The following is a 15,944-nucleotide window of genomic DNA, read 5'->3' on the forward strand; positions in this document are numbered from 1 at the left end:
CAAGTGGGCTTAAAACTCACAATTGATGAATTGTTCCAATCCAAATAACCTAACCTTCACCCACAGGCATTCAGGCAGATATATCACATAAGCACATAGCCTCATGGTAAGCATGCTATCATGGCAGTCACTCACACGCATGCAAGGATGCTAAAGCATAAGTACTTACCGAGTACTCCAAGCCAAAATAGAAGCTATGTTAGAAATCCATGCATGATCCTAACTATACATAAATACCTAATGCAACATATGCAAAAATGCAACTACAATAGGCTCGGCTCTTCTAAAATGACATGTGAAATGCTACAGCTAACAAGTATTCAACTCATAATCGAGATACAAATGCAGTTAGTATGATGAGCCGAGCCCGGTACATGCAAAACAGATGAATGATGCAAACATGCAAGCATAAGTATGCTAATTGAAACATGCCCTAATCTAACCATCATAAGCTGGTAAATAAAAGGGAGAAAGACGTGGGGTAGGAAGACATACATCACACGCACGCACACTTATTACAATTGTGCCCTCACTCGGAGGGTCCGAATAAATAATACAGTCCGAATAATAATTACAGTCTGAATAAGTACAAAACCCTAATTAATTAACAATCTAACTATGAAAGCAAGTAAATTAGCATACAAATCCATGGACCGCCTCAGCTCTGTTCCGAATGATGAAAGATGCATGCTCAAGTTGCCTTGCTCGGAAATCCATTGCGATGCCCCAATTCGCCTCTGTTTGCAATCAATGCCGGAATGTTGTGCAAGGCTTTAGAAAGCTGCTGATTTCTGATTTGCTGCAATAGAGAGCAAGAAAGGGGCACAACAAAGTATTTTCACATATGTATGCATGACTACTCTTCAGAGAGTGTAGTCCTCGATCCTCGTGTCACCAATCACGCATCTCGATGCATGATGGCCGAGAAGTCGAATTGCACGACTCGATGTGAAATGAATGCACATATAAACACAACAAGACCTAAACTCCATCATGGGTAATCCGGAGTGTCAGCAACCAGGAATTGAGACACGTTCCGTCACTCGGAGTACGAAACATCCCTCGTTTCCCGTGCTTGGGCTAACTCCTATCCCAAACATGATGCAAATGAGATGGTATACATAATGTGACTAACATACAACCTAGCATACGCAATGCTATGAAATGGCATACACAATGCTCGATGTAACATGGCATACACAATGCACAATGGACTTACACCAACATGAGTGGACCTCAGCCACACTCACATCAATGGCCATTAGATGAAAATGAGACAACCAAAATGCGTGCACATATGCACGAATACCGAGGACCGAACCTAAGGCATCAAATGCCACTCTACCAAAGCATGGCAAGGGATGAAAAATGGCATAGAATAGCATAAATTACAGCTCTGAAACAGCATGAAATATGGTCACGAAACATGCAAATATGGCACACAATGCAAGCTAGGGGGCCTGGGTACCGAAACTAGTGAAGTGCGTTACACTAGAGGTACCCAAAGCAATGCACCAAAGGCAAAACCAAGCCCAAAAAGACCCTAGGCAGGTCTAAAACAGTGGGAAATGGGGTATACAAGTCTGACTCTCAAACGCATTTAAAGAGATGAAAACAAGGCAACATGGCATTCAAACAAGCTTTGAAATGTGATGAATAATAGGCTCAAAACATGAACACACCTCAGTATATGCATGGAATGGATCTCAAAACTCAAAGCTAAGTATGGACCTTGAACTACAAGCATGCAAAACTAACATCATTCGACCACAAGACCCAAAAACAGAGCTAGGGCAGTCCAAAATAAGCACATTATCAGTTTAAGGCATAGCCAAAATATGCTAGAATCAATGGCCTATAAAGCATGCAAAGAAAGCTAGTGAACCATGAGTTGTTCTACAACTATATGAAGCATATGAGGGCTCACCCAACCAGCTAAAAAAGGAGTATTTCATGCCAAAATATGCCCAAATAACCACTGAAACTCAGTCAACACATGCAAGAATGATGAGCCCCTTTGAAAAGCCATGCGATGAGTTGTTCTACACATACATGATAGACAGACAAAAGGGCAAAACCACCTCTGGAAATGAGTTATGACAGCCCCACAACTCACCAAAAAGGCCCTGAAATTAGGCTAGGAAGCATCCAATGAAAGGCCCCTTTGAAAGGCCTTGAATGGGATTGTTCTACACATGCATCATAGACATAAAATATGGCCAAAGGGGCTCTGGACAGAGTCAAGGTAGACCTTAAATCTCACAAAATAGGGCCTGAAATGTGACTTCAAAGCATGCAAAATGGGGGTCCTTTGGAAGGCCAAAAGGGCCAACAAACAAGACAAGGAGAGAGGGGGTCACCCCCCTCTGATTTTAGCTCTCAAAAACACATCTAAGCCACTAAAAATCTGCTGGATTTCAGTGGCTAAGAGGCCAATCCATGGCCAATGCAAATGCTCACATGCATAGCTCAAAACATGAGGAAATAAAGCATGAAAGGGGGGGTAGATGACCCCAAACAGAAAAATGCCCTTAATCAAACTTCAAGAGGGGCTCAAAATAAGACCTTTTTTAGTTCATGGAAAATCCTGAAAATGTTTGTAAGTAAGGCTAAGACATCATGCAAAATAAGCCCTAAAAGAGAGATAAAGCATACAAGGATGTAGGAGACCTCAAACAGAAAAGTATCCTCAATCAAACTTCAAGAGGAGCTCAAAATAAGGCACTTTATCGTTTATGAAAAAGTCCAGAAATGCTTTCAAATAAGGCTAATCAATGGAGCAAAATAATGCAAGAAAAAGGGAAATGGAGACTTACCCTTGAAGAGCAGGTTTCCAGCAACTTCTGGACCAAGATGCTTGGATGGATGATGGAGGTGTTGTACCAAGGGTTGGTGTGCAAATGGTGCAAGAAAATTAGGGTTTGGAGCTTAGAATAGTGAGCTATGGAGGGAGAGGTGTATAAGCCTCAGCTGGTTTTTTTCTAACCCTTGCAAATGAAGACAAGCCTCTCCTTTATCGAGGAGAGGCTCTAAAGCTTCTCTTGGAAGCTTCAAATATCCTCCATATGTATGGAGGATGGTCCAAATGCCTCCTAGCTGGCACAGCTGTAATGCATTCAAAGAGAGCAAAAAGCAAGAAGCAGGCCGACCAGTTAAAGTGGCCGGCCGGCCACTTCCCCTGGTTGACCGACCAGGGGTCAAAAGGTTCAAGGAGAAATGCTGGCCGGCCACCCCAGAAAGGTGGCCTCCCAGATGAGTGCAACACAACTGTATGGTGGAAAACCAGAAAATGTGACCCAAGAGAGAGAAAAACTAGCTTTTTAGCAAGGTTCAAAAGGGTCAAGAAGAATTACTGGTTGGCCTACCCATATTGGTGGCCTCCCAGATGAGCACAACACAATGGTGGTATGAAAAACCAGAAATTATGGCTCAAAAGTGAGAAAAACCAGCATTCTATCAGAAAAATCGGCTGGAGGAGAGAGAAAAAGAGAAAGATGGTTTCCAAGGAGAAAAAGTGGCGACCCACCATAATACCACCTCCCTAGCACTGAAAATAGGGTCCCTACCAAAAATGCACCAAGACGGATGCAAAACGAAGGTTCGGGGGCCAAAACGCGCAGTTTAGGGCCCCGAAAACAGGCTGTTAGGCACTGGAAGTGGCGTATTACCACGAAGGTGGTCTCCTGGGCCACAGTGTCTCTCTAAAGGGAGGAAACAAGGTGTGTGCCAAAAATCAGGGCAAACAAAGGTAGTTAAGTAGTCCTAAACCGAGGAACACGGCCGATGGCTCCGAAAATTGGAAACTGGGCTCCAAACGGGAAAAATGGCCTACGACCACGAAACGTAGCCTACGGCCATTGAGAGATGGTCTACGAGACCTCTCCCTCCCTTCGGGAAGAGAAAACAGAGAAAACAGGACCTGGTTCGCAAACCGAGGCAAAGCACAAAAGAGCCTCGAAGTCCGGAGGCAAGGCTCGCAGCCGAGACTCCGCAACCTCAGAACGAGCACAATATGCAACATCACCGAGCGCTCAGTTGGTGACGTCTGAGTCTTAAGGTCGGTCAAAAATGGAGTGCCTACAGTATGCCTGCATTGTTCTGCCTAACAATGGTTCAAACATCTTGGTGACCATCCGCTGGAATGTTGCCCCTGCATTTTTTAGGCCAAAGGGCATGACCTTGTAGCAATACAGTCCTCTTGGCATGGTAAAGGATGTGACCTCTTGGTCTGGTTCATACATAGCGATCTGATGGTAACCTCTGTACGCATCAAGAATGCTAAGCCGATTGTGTCCTACTGTTTGGTCTACCAATTGGTCTATCCGTGGTAAGGGAAAGCTATCCTTTGGGCATGCCTTGTTGACCGTTTTGTAGTCTACACAGACACGCCATTTTCCATTCTTCTTTGGCACCACCACAGTATTGGATATCCACTTGGGATAGTGCACTTCTCTGATAGCTCCTGCCTCTAGAAGGTTTCCCACTTCTTCCGCCACTATCTCGGCGTGGTGGAGTGCTGATCTGCGAGTGAGCTGTATGATTGGTCTTGCAGTTGGATGGACATTCAATTGGTGACAGATGAAGTTTGGGTCAATGCCAGGCATGTCATACGACGTCCAGGCGAACACTTCGATGTTAGAGGTTAAGAATTTCATGACCTCTATTCTCTCAGTGCTGGACAATGACGAGCCGAGCAAAAAGAACGTTTCTAGGTCTTTTTCATCTATCCTTACCTGTACCAAATCTTCCACCGCTTTCTGTTCAGCTGCTTTGCCAATATCTGCGAACAACTCATTGCTCTTAGGTTCTTCCACCATCTGTACATATCCCTTGGCAGCTTGGCTGCCATTTACTGTGACGAAGCATTGTTTGGACATAATTTGGTCTCCAAAGACCTCTTCAATTACTCCGACTTCGTTAGGGAACCGCAGTACTTGATGGTAGGTTGAAGCTACCGATCACATGGCATGTAGCCATGTCCTTCCCAAGATTATTTTGTAAGTGGAAGGGACTTTCAATACCCAGAATTCCACTTGTTTCGTCATGCTTCCTACTCTGACTGGGAGGATTATCTTGCCCACTGGCCACTCTGGCATTGAGTTGAATCCGATTAGGGGAGATGTTGCAGGCGCCAAGTCTTTGTCCTCCAGTTTCAATTGTTTGAAGGTTTCGTAATACATTATCTCACATGAGCTACCTTGGTCGATCAAAATCCGTTTGATGTCGTAATCCTTGACGCAGAGTGTGATGACCAATGCGTCATTGTGAGGGCAATATATCCTTGCCAAGTCTCTGTCTGAAAAAGATATGACATTTGTGGCTTCTGTTTTCCCCTTTTTTATGGATGGTTGTGCACTTAATACCTCCCTTAAGTGCTCAGCCTTCTTGATCATTCCCCTGAGCTCACATACTCGCTCAGGCTCGAATACCCCATGTATTACGTTAATCACGTTTTGAGGTGGGGCGTCGATCGGCATTCCATCTGGGTTATCGTGGTTCTGGGGGCCTGGTTGTGTCCCTCCTTTTATGTACTTGTCCAAGTGCCCAGCTGCCACTAACTCCTCCAGGTGCTGTCTCAACGGCATGCAATTCTCTGTGCGGTGCCCCTTTTCATTATGGAAGGTACACCAGGATCCTTCGTCATAGTCTTTTTGTGCTTCTCCCAACTTAGCTGGCCATCAGACGAAAGGTTCATCGCGTATCTCACTAAGAATTCGGTAGATTAGTTTTTTAAACACCGTGGTAATGAAAGTGCGAACTCTTAGCCACCTTTTGTCTAGATCCTCTTTGTTGGCCCATCTGCCTCGCCCATTCCTGCTTGGTCGCTCTACTGTGTTGACTTTTGTCAAAGTCTTTTTATCTGGTGTTGTTGTTGTGCCAGGTTTTGCTTTAGCACGGGCGCCATCCTCTTCCACACAAATATGCTGGTGCACTCTTTCCATTAATGCCTCCATTGTGAGGGGTGGCGTCATGGTAATTGAGTCCCTCAATTTGTTGCCGACTGGCAAGCCCCATTTGTACTGTGCGATGGCGAGGTTTGTAGGACAATCTCCTATCTAGTTGAAAGTTTCCCAGTAGCGACTGTTGTAAGACCTCAATGTTTCTTTGTCGCCCATGTCAATGGAGAGTAGCTGATCGATCTCCACTGGTGTCTTGGTGCTCGTTCTAAACCTTGTCACGAACGCCTCTGCCAATTGCGCCCAGGAGGCGATGCTGCCTTCTGGTAGCCTTTCGAACCAGGTCAAACCTAGGTCGCCAAGGCTGGATGGGAATAGGATGCACATTAAAGCCTCGTTTCGCTGGTATACTGTCATAACCTGGCGAAAGTGGCTCAAGTGCATGTAGGGGTCTGTCTTCCCCTCATAAGTGGTGAATTTGGGCTAGTGAAAGCCTGAAGGTAGTGGTGCGTTCTCAATTGCCGGAACGAACGGCAAGGTCTGTAGCCTTGCTAATGCTTTGTCTGTTGGTTCGTAAGCAAGGCGCGGTACTGGCATTCCTACCTCGACGCTTCCATGCGTTCGAGGAGCCAACTGCTGAAGGACTGAAACTCTGCGCGGGTCACGCGCCCTGGTATTTTCCTTCCATCGTGCCCTTTCTTCTAGCACAGTTTGCAAATCGGATGATCTAGGCAACTCTGTTTGCCTGGATGACGTCTGGTGCGTGCACGAGGGCCGATAGGTGCTTCCCTCAGTATATGACCTCTCAGTTCTCGTTCTCTCAGACCTGGAGTAACGAGTCCTGGGAGTTCTTGATTAAGTGTCGCCTGTTCTCAGGCTTCTACTCTCTGCTTGCGATGGTGTGGTATGCCTACCACGATCTTCCGAGTGGCGAAGGGGCGTGTTGCTTTTGCGCCCCTCTCCTGTCGCCACCCCTTTTCCTTTTATCTGGCGCTTCATCGACTCCATGTCCATTGCCATCTTCCTTATTAATTCGTCCTGTTCCTTCACGCGATCCTCCAGAACTTGAGGATCCATCCTCCGCCTCTGTCTTTTAGGACCTTGAGAGCGATGGGGGCTGTTAGTCCGTCTCCCCCTGGTATCCCTCTGGGGGTTCTGTCGCTGGGGCTCCAAATCCACCTTGGGAGGGATAGAAGGAAAATCTTCGTGCCTTCCACCCCCCTCTGGATTTGTCCGTCGATAGCGGACTGCAGCAAATCTTCATTGTGCACCATTACTTCCAATTAGAGAGAAACAACTTGATCAAGAGGTTTTGTTCTTTCTAGAATTCCCACAGACGGCGCCAATTGTACGAGCAAGAAATATTTGTCTCATATAATCCTGTTGATCAAGTCTGCGCTCCTCTCCAAACGTTGTCGCTTTACTCCCTGAAAACACAAACGTGAGCTTGCCGGCGGGTGTGTGCCGGATACCTCTCCGATGCCTAAGTCAGCAAAAATAAACAAATAGGCAAAAAACTCTGTGTATTCGAGAATCAAAGTTATGTTACCTCTCCATAAGTGATGCTATGAGCTTTTATAGGTTCCGCGTTGCACAATCCTCGTAGGACTCTTATTCCTCCATGTAGAGTCCTCCTAGGAGTCACACTCTTGAAAGATAATGTTTATCCTTCAACACCCCCCTCAGTGTTTAAACCAAGTGAGATGGTTTTACCACGGTTGGATGTCAATATGACCGAGCTAACGTGGCCATGCTAAAGCCACAGACTAGACCGAACTCCAACTAGCTCGGTTCTTCCTTTCACTGCGTGTTCCTCAGTTTGACATACTCCAACTGGGCTGTTCACTCAACACCGAGCTAACCAAGCACGAGGTAAGAGTTAGCTCGGTGCTCCAACGCATAAGGCCAATACAGCTCAGCTCTCCCAAACACAGCGCCTAGCTAGCTCGGCCCATACCTGCTTAGCTTTTTAGACCAAAGTAAATCTGCTTTTACCTCGGTCTGTCTCGCGGCCCAATTACCAAAGAAGTCTCCTACTTAGCTTGGCCCAATTTAGACATAAATTACCCTATCAAGATAAGCATAAAGTAGAAAGTTAATCACTAAAATTTTTTTTGAGCAGGTCCAAATTATAGCAATGAGGAATGAGGAAGTATCTGACCATCACTTCAGTATCTGACCACACTTTCAGAAATCAAAATTCGATATAGAATATTGAGTCGTATCTACATTCTTCTAATTGCAACAAGTGATTTTAGTGACATATGAGGGCTCAACATATTCAAATGCTATACATCAAATAGCAATCAAGCTAACTTTTCAGATTCATTCTCCTTAATTAATGGCTAAGACAATGACTACAATTAGGAATTTATGACATTCATATCATATGGTGCTTTTGTGCTATTTTTCAACATCACAGTAATTTACTACAAAGTCAAAGTTTCAACAGTTAAAAGGAAAAATAATGTTTGAAGAAATATTATTAAATTTGTAAAAATTAATTATAGACCTTACATTTGTTTTTTGAAATGCTTTTGCTCAATGTAGATGTGCCCGAACATCCCGGCACTGCGCGTGAATGCCGCGAAATCCGTTTTGTTCATTAGCTACTACAGTTCAGACTCATGTCACGGTTCTGAATCTAATCTCACAAAGTGCAATGCAAGACTGATAAATCACCAAAGAGTCTAAATCCGGCAAATCGTTTTGGAAAACTGATTTTAATAAAGAAGTGCCAAACATGGACTACTTTGCCAGATACAGAGTCGCCACCTAAATATTTTATTTTGGGAAAATTTAGGAAACCCTGACTCGTGCCTAAGGCCACGTGTCCGTCATCACCAAAGTTGCCTCGGCTCGGGAACTTGGGTACGAGAGGGGAAGGTCATGCAATGAGCACCCCCGCTCGCCCGATCAAAGATCGGCCTTTACTAACATGATATTTTGTTTTTGAAAACACATGTGTTCTTATTCCGGTTTATTAGCTAACCTTACTACGTGATGCGCACAACATACAAGTATAGACTAAATCGCCTAAATTGGAACAAAACATCTCATGTTTGTTTGTTTGAAAATGGTTTGAAGGTGCTACTCGCAAGTAGGCTAAGACGTAGATTTGTCACCCTCAAGTGGGCTTAGAAAACAAGATTTTGTCACTCTCAAGTGGGCTTTAAAACTCGCATTTCAATGAATTGTTCCAATTCAAGCAATCCAACCTTCACCCACAGGCATTCCGGCAGTTATATCAGCTAAGCAAATAGCCTCATGGCAAGCATGCTATCATGGCAATACTCACATTCATGCAAGGATGCTAAAGCATAAACACTTACAATGTACTCCGAGCCAAAACAAAAGCTAGTTAGTAATCAATGCATGATCCTAGCTATGTTAACAATGCCTAATGCAACACATGTAAAATGCAACTAAGATAGGCTCGGCTATTCTAAGATGTCATGTGAATGCAATTAGATAACATGTATTCAAATTTGAATTGAAATACAATGCAGTTTGTATGATGCGCCGAGCCCAGTGCATTCAAGACAGATGAATGATCACCCATGCGAAGCATAAGGATGCTAATTGAAATATGACCTAAAACTAACCATCAAAAGCTGATAAGTAAAAGGGAGAAAGACGTGGGATTGGAAGATATTCACACACTCACGCACACTTATTACAAAATGCGCCCTCTCGACGGAGGGTCCGAATGAATAACATAAGCTAGTTACGCTAAGCTATTCTAACTAATCTAATAATCTAATTAGACTAATTATTACATAATCAAATTGAAAATTAGCTAAGCTAAGCTAATTAAGAATTTACAATGATGAATTAAATTAGCTAACACATTAACTAATTAATTACAAATTAACTAACTATACAAAGCAGTTAAAATGGCCTCGAGAAGAGGGGCATATGCATGCTCGATCGACTTCGCTCAGAAATCTGTTGCCATGCTTCATGTTGCCTCTGTTTGCACTGTTTTAGACTTCTGAAAACTGTGCCAATCCCCAAAACACTTCTGATCCACCTCATGGATATGCTGAGAGGTCATCGGCCAGAGGATAATGCTCATCGACCAATTTTGAGTCTATTGGCCAAATATTTATAGCCGATCAGTACACTAGATAGCCGATCGGCCATCTCTTCTTGCAAACTCTCCTTTTTGCTGCAACAGAGCACAAACAGAGGCATGACAATGTATTTGCAAGAAAATGTGTGTGCTACTACACCCCTTATCATGTCTAAGGCTCAAAGGTGTGTAGTGCTCGGCTCTCAAGCCATCAATCACGCATTTCGATGCATGATGGCCAAAGAGACCGAGTTGCACAAATCAATATCACATTAATGCACAAAAACTTACAAATGCCTTAAAATCTATCATGTTTGATCAAGAGTGTTGGCAACTGAGGATTGAGGCACGTTTCATCACTTCAAGTATGAAACGTCCCTTGTTCCTCGTGTTTGGCTTGACACCCAAACCAAACACAATGCAATGCAAGGTATGCCAAACACAATGCAAATAATAAGCATGCAAACAACATGGCATGTAACAAGTATGCAACAATGTCATGCAATGCAACTAGCATGCAACAACATGCAATGTACCAAGCATGCAACAATGTCATGCAATGCAACTAGCATGCAACAACATGCAAAATGGACTTAAACTAAAATGGATAGACCTCAAACATGCCCAAATTAGTGGCCAAAATGATGAAACAATGGCATGAAAAGTAAAAAAATGCAGGCACATGCATTGGCTCATCGCATAGGCATAAGAGGTACAACTCTCAAGAGCACTTAAAGAGTGGAAAAAATTGAAGTGTAACAACACTATATGCTCTAAAATATGATTTCAAATGATGCCAAGGCATGCAAACATCACAAGTATAGCATGGTAGGGGCCTCAAAACTCAAGACTAGTCAAGGCATTTGCACTATAGCTATACAAAACATTAGTCATATGACCATGGCAGCCCAAAAAAGTCCTAAAAAATCCCAAAATATGAATAAAATCATGCTGAAGCATAGTCAAAATATGCTAGAATAATGAGCCAAAACATCATGCATGCAAGGCTAGTAAGCAAGATTTACACTACAAGTACATGAAGCATGCAAGAGGTGACCAAACCAGCCCAAAGCAGAGGCATGACATGGCAAAACATCACCAAAAATATACTGAAATAGAATCAAATCATGCTAGAAAGGCATGCTACTTCATGAATCATACAAGACTAGTTTGTGAGAAATACACTACAAGTGTATAAACCATGCAAGGAGTGAGTCCACCAATCAAAATCAGAGTTATAACATGTCAAAATAACACCAAAAATATGCTTCAAGTAAGCTAATTCAAACTACAAAAGCATGCTACTTTGTAAGGATAGCAAAGAGGATTTACACTACAAGTGCAATAAGCATGCAAGAGGTGACCAAGACAGCCAAAAATAGAGTTATGGCAGGTCTGATAAGTCACAAAAATGAGCCTAAACAAAGCCATAAAGAAGTAAAAACACATGCTCATTTGATTGGCCATCAACACTAGCAAGCAAGACAAGAGGAGAGGGGACCACCCTCTCCTATTTGGGCCCTCAAAATAGGGTTTTTACCACTGAAAATCCTTTGGATTTCAGTGGTTCTAAGGCCAAAAAGAAGTTGTTTGAAATGTTTGAAAGTTAGCTCACAAGGCCTTACAAGCCAAGGAGCAAAATGGAGGACAACCCCCTAGCCAACCAAGGCACAAACCAAGACTTTTAGGACTGAAAAATAGAGGGAAAATAGAGGTTTTTGTAGTTCAGCACCACCCCAAAAACAGCCCCAAAGTAGTGTGAAAAGGTGGCTAAGCAAGTGTGTAAAACAAGCATAAAGGGAGAGAGATCTTATCCTTGATGCACAGCTGCAAAACCAGCCCAAAATCTGAGCCAAAACACCTTTTGGAGCTCCAACAAAGTCTCAAGTAAGCTTCAAGCAACCTCCTCCCAAAGATAGGCAACTTTGATCAAGGAGGCATAGGCAAACTAGGCATGTTTCTCTACTTCTATGCATAAGAGGGCAAGAGAGGGAGCCAACTAGAGAGAGAGGCAGTGATTTAGGTCTGAAAATTGTAGAGAGAGAGAATTTTTTAGTGAGAGAAGCTCTCCAACTTGTTCAAGAAGTTCTAAGTCTTTGAAAATGAGATATAAGGTTCTCATATATAGCAAAATATTAAGATTGCTCGAAATATCTAAGCTAGGGACAGCTGGAGCTTGCTGGAAACAGCTGGAGATGAAATATCTTCAAAAAAATCTGAGTTTGGGTCACTCTTGACCAATCGGCCATCTTTTGTGCCGATCTTCCACTTATCTGCTACTTTTTTGGCCGATCGGCCAACAAAATCTGCTTTTTAGACCCAACTTCAAATAGGCATAACTCCTTCATATGAACTCCTTTTTAGGTCATTCTTGTGTCCAAATTGAAGCCCCAGAAGTAAGATTTTCAATGGTGGCAGCCTTGAATCAAAATTCCAACTGTGAAAAAAGTTATGCATGTTTTGGTGAAGCCATTTAGTTTCGGTCCAGCCGGAATGATGCCCAACTTCAACCAATCATATCTCCTCCATCCGGAATTGGTTTTAGGAGATTCTTGAGTGTAAAATGAAGCCCCAGAAGTCTTCTTTCCAATGGTGGTGGCCTCATATCTTAAATTCAAGTGCATAGACAGATAGGCCTGATTTAGCGAGGACCGCTCGACTTTCTCTTAGCGATTCATACCCATCTTCTTCTCCAACTTGGTTTCTTCCCTCTTCTCCTCTTTTCTTCAACTCCAAACCCCTAAACAAGGTGTTTTGAAAGATTTTCAATGATTTCATCTCTCTTTCATTCATTTCCACTTTGTCCTTGCTCGGTTTACCGAAAAGCGCAACATTTGACAAAATGCGAGCCTCGGAACATCGTAGGAACTTTATTTCAAAAATATTTTGAAAGATAGGGTTTTAAGGTCTAAAACCCATTCAAAATAGCTTTAGTCCAAAATGGGGTGTGAAGTTAGGATTTGACTCTCCTTTTGTCGAAGAAATTGAACCTTTGCACTGCACAACATGCATCACTAAGTAACCAATTAGTAGCGCCCAAGTCTTAAGGACGGTCAAAAATGGGGTGTCTACACTCAACTTCTTGAAACTTGAAGAATGCCCATGAACACCTATAACAAAGAACAAGATTTTTACAAACTATGATGTTTGTGAACCTGATTATATAATTCAAATCAGACTAAACAATGCCTCGTTATCCAAATTAAGTGACTCTTTTCAGCATTGCAGATAATCTGGTTGACAAATTCTGCTACCATAAATGGGTATTGCATAGGTTGTCTCATACATTTCAGGCTTCTGATACATCGTTAACAATCAAACACATGCACAATAAGTCAAATTCAAAGCAAAACTTAGCAGCCATGTCTCTTACTCTTTTTGTAACGCCCCAAAATAATCCCACATAACTATTACATCAATCCATTTCCAAAATAAGATATTAACCATATTCCTTTGCATAATTCCAAATGTTTTACAAAAGTAATTTCACATGCGATTATACATTCATTGACAAACTAGTTACATGAATTTATAGCATGTAAAATCATTAAATCAAAATGAATAAGGCCCTCAAGGGCATACAAGTTCCAAAGCAAAAGCCCGGTTACACAAAATAGTCTATCGGACCCATACACATTAGCCCTAGGCTTTACAAAAATTACAACCAAAATAAGAGAGCAATCTACTCTTCACAAATAAATCCATGCCCTCAACTTGGCAGGATCACCACATCTTTATCTGCACCAAATCTCATATGGGTGAGCATAAAGCCCAGTAGAGAATTCTCACAAAGTATATACAATTATGCAAATTCCTTCAACAATTAAAAATGCAAAGGTAATGCCATGCAAATGCCAAAATAAAGGGAATTTCATTTCAATGCACTGTTTGAAAATCACCACGTTCTCTATAATATTTTTCAATCTCATCAATTTCAAAACTTTCAATATATAAGTCAATTGGGGCGGTAAATACGACACTGGTAATCCCTAGGCTGGTGTCTGCAAGTAGACTCTACGAATACTACCAAACTGTCATTTTTACCGGTATTAACCGGAAGGCTCGACACTTATCCGCGCGGGTTTCTAGTCTTTCACCATAGACACTTAGGCCAACTTATCAAATTCATCTACACCCCTAACTGGACTTACCAACGTATTTACTCCATACACATTTCCATAGTTCTCATTACAATATAATCTTCCTCATTGTAAATACTTTCCAATTCATGACAAGATGTACAATAATGATATGAATTTAAATGCGAATATGATGCACAATTAATATCTCATAACCTTTCTTCATTTTTCCTTCCTCCAATGCCATCTCACAAAATAACCACATGCTCAATCAATGCTATCAACACATGGCAAAAACTTCTCATCATGTGCATTTTGTTAACATTCTAGCCATTCCAAGATTATAAGAAATTTTCAAGCATCATCCTCCAAGATTTCAATTTTCACAATTCATGATGCTCAACAATTATCATCTCACCACATTACTAGTTCAAGTGTTAGCAATAATGTTAAAATAACATCTCATATCTCATATATGAAGCATATTGCTATTTTGCTAAACATTTGGTGAAACTTACTCTCATACATCCTCTTAATACAAGAAACTAAAACAAACGCATTTTCATATTTTTTTCAAAATCCCTAATTTCTAGGGTTTTCATTGAAAACAAACTTTCCTCATTTTCTAAGTGAGACTCCATCAAACCATTCTTCATGAGTTTAATAGAGGGAAAACCCTCAAGAAGTAGTAAAAAGATAGAGATACAAACCCACATTTCAAAACTCTCTACATTTTGAATCAAAATCTAAAATCAACACCAAACTTCAAGAACACCTTTAAATCAACACCAATCTAGCAAAACTTGTATATATGACTCAAGAAATCCCTACCTCAAGGTCTTTGAGAAGATGAAAAAGAGAAGCCCTAGTTTAGATGGATGATCCTTCAACCCTCACTACACCAAAAGGAGCCCTAGTTCTTGATCTTCAAGATTTAGAGGAAGATGATGATGATCTTGGCCCAAAGATTGCAAGAATCAAAGGGTTTTAATGCTTGAGGAAGTTTTCTAGAGAGAAGGAGAAGAAAAATAGGGTTTAGAGTGAGAGAGAAATGTGCAAAATAAGGTATACATTCGGACCAAAAAGAGGGGAAAAAACGGAGTTCGGGCTGCCCAGTTGGCCGCACGTGCAGCGCCCATCCCCGCACATGCGGCGGCCTCTACCGCTCGTGCGGTCGACCCCACTGCTCGAGCGGCCCACCTCCACCGCTCGTGGGGCTCATTTCCCCCGCTCGTGCATTTTTAGACAGTAGGTAAACTCATGAGATTTAACCCCCACCGCTCGTGCGGCCTCCCCCGCCACTCGTGCGGCCCTTCTCCGCACGTGCGGCCCTGGCCCAGCCACCCAAAGTTCCCGCTTCGCTCCCGGGCACTTTGAACTCGCCCGCGTACCTCCCAGAACCAGTGAAGTTCAACACTGACAAACAAAACAAGAACGAGTGCTTTAAATGAAATAACTTCCGAATGTTTCAAACCCAACAGAAACAAAAGAGGACGAAACCAAATAGAAGGAAAAAGGAAAGAGAGAAAGGGACCCGACTGTTACACTTTTTCTAACAACTAATAGAAGCTCAAAGAAAACCTAAAAAATAACCATCAATATGAGAATAATTTATATGCACCTAACTTGTCCACTTCAAGCTAAACAGAACTATAAAGCAATAAATTCATACCATCAAATGTTCTGGCAATCTTCAATGCGTGCAATCCCTATATTGTGACAAAATTTTTTGCTTTGTTTCTCTTGTATCTGGAAGGATATCAACCCTAATTAACGTTGCATTTTTCACGAATTTTTATATACTATATATATATGGCAATTGACAGGACGAGTTTGAAGAATTTGCTGAGAAGGCCAAATCAGTGCCTCTAACAACAAAGGATGCCAATAAAC

The sequence above is a fragment of the Camellia sinensis genome, chromosome 11, assembly GCF_055761805.1.
Source record: "Camellia sinensis isolate YWXY chromosome 11, ASM5576180v1, whole genome shotgun sequence".
Taxonomy (NCBI): Eukaryota; Viridiplantae; Streptophyta; class Magnoliopsida; order Ericales; family Theaceae; genus Camellia; species Camellia sinensis.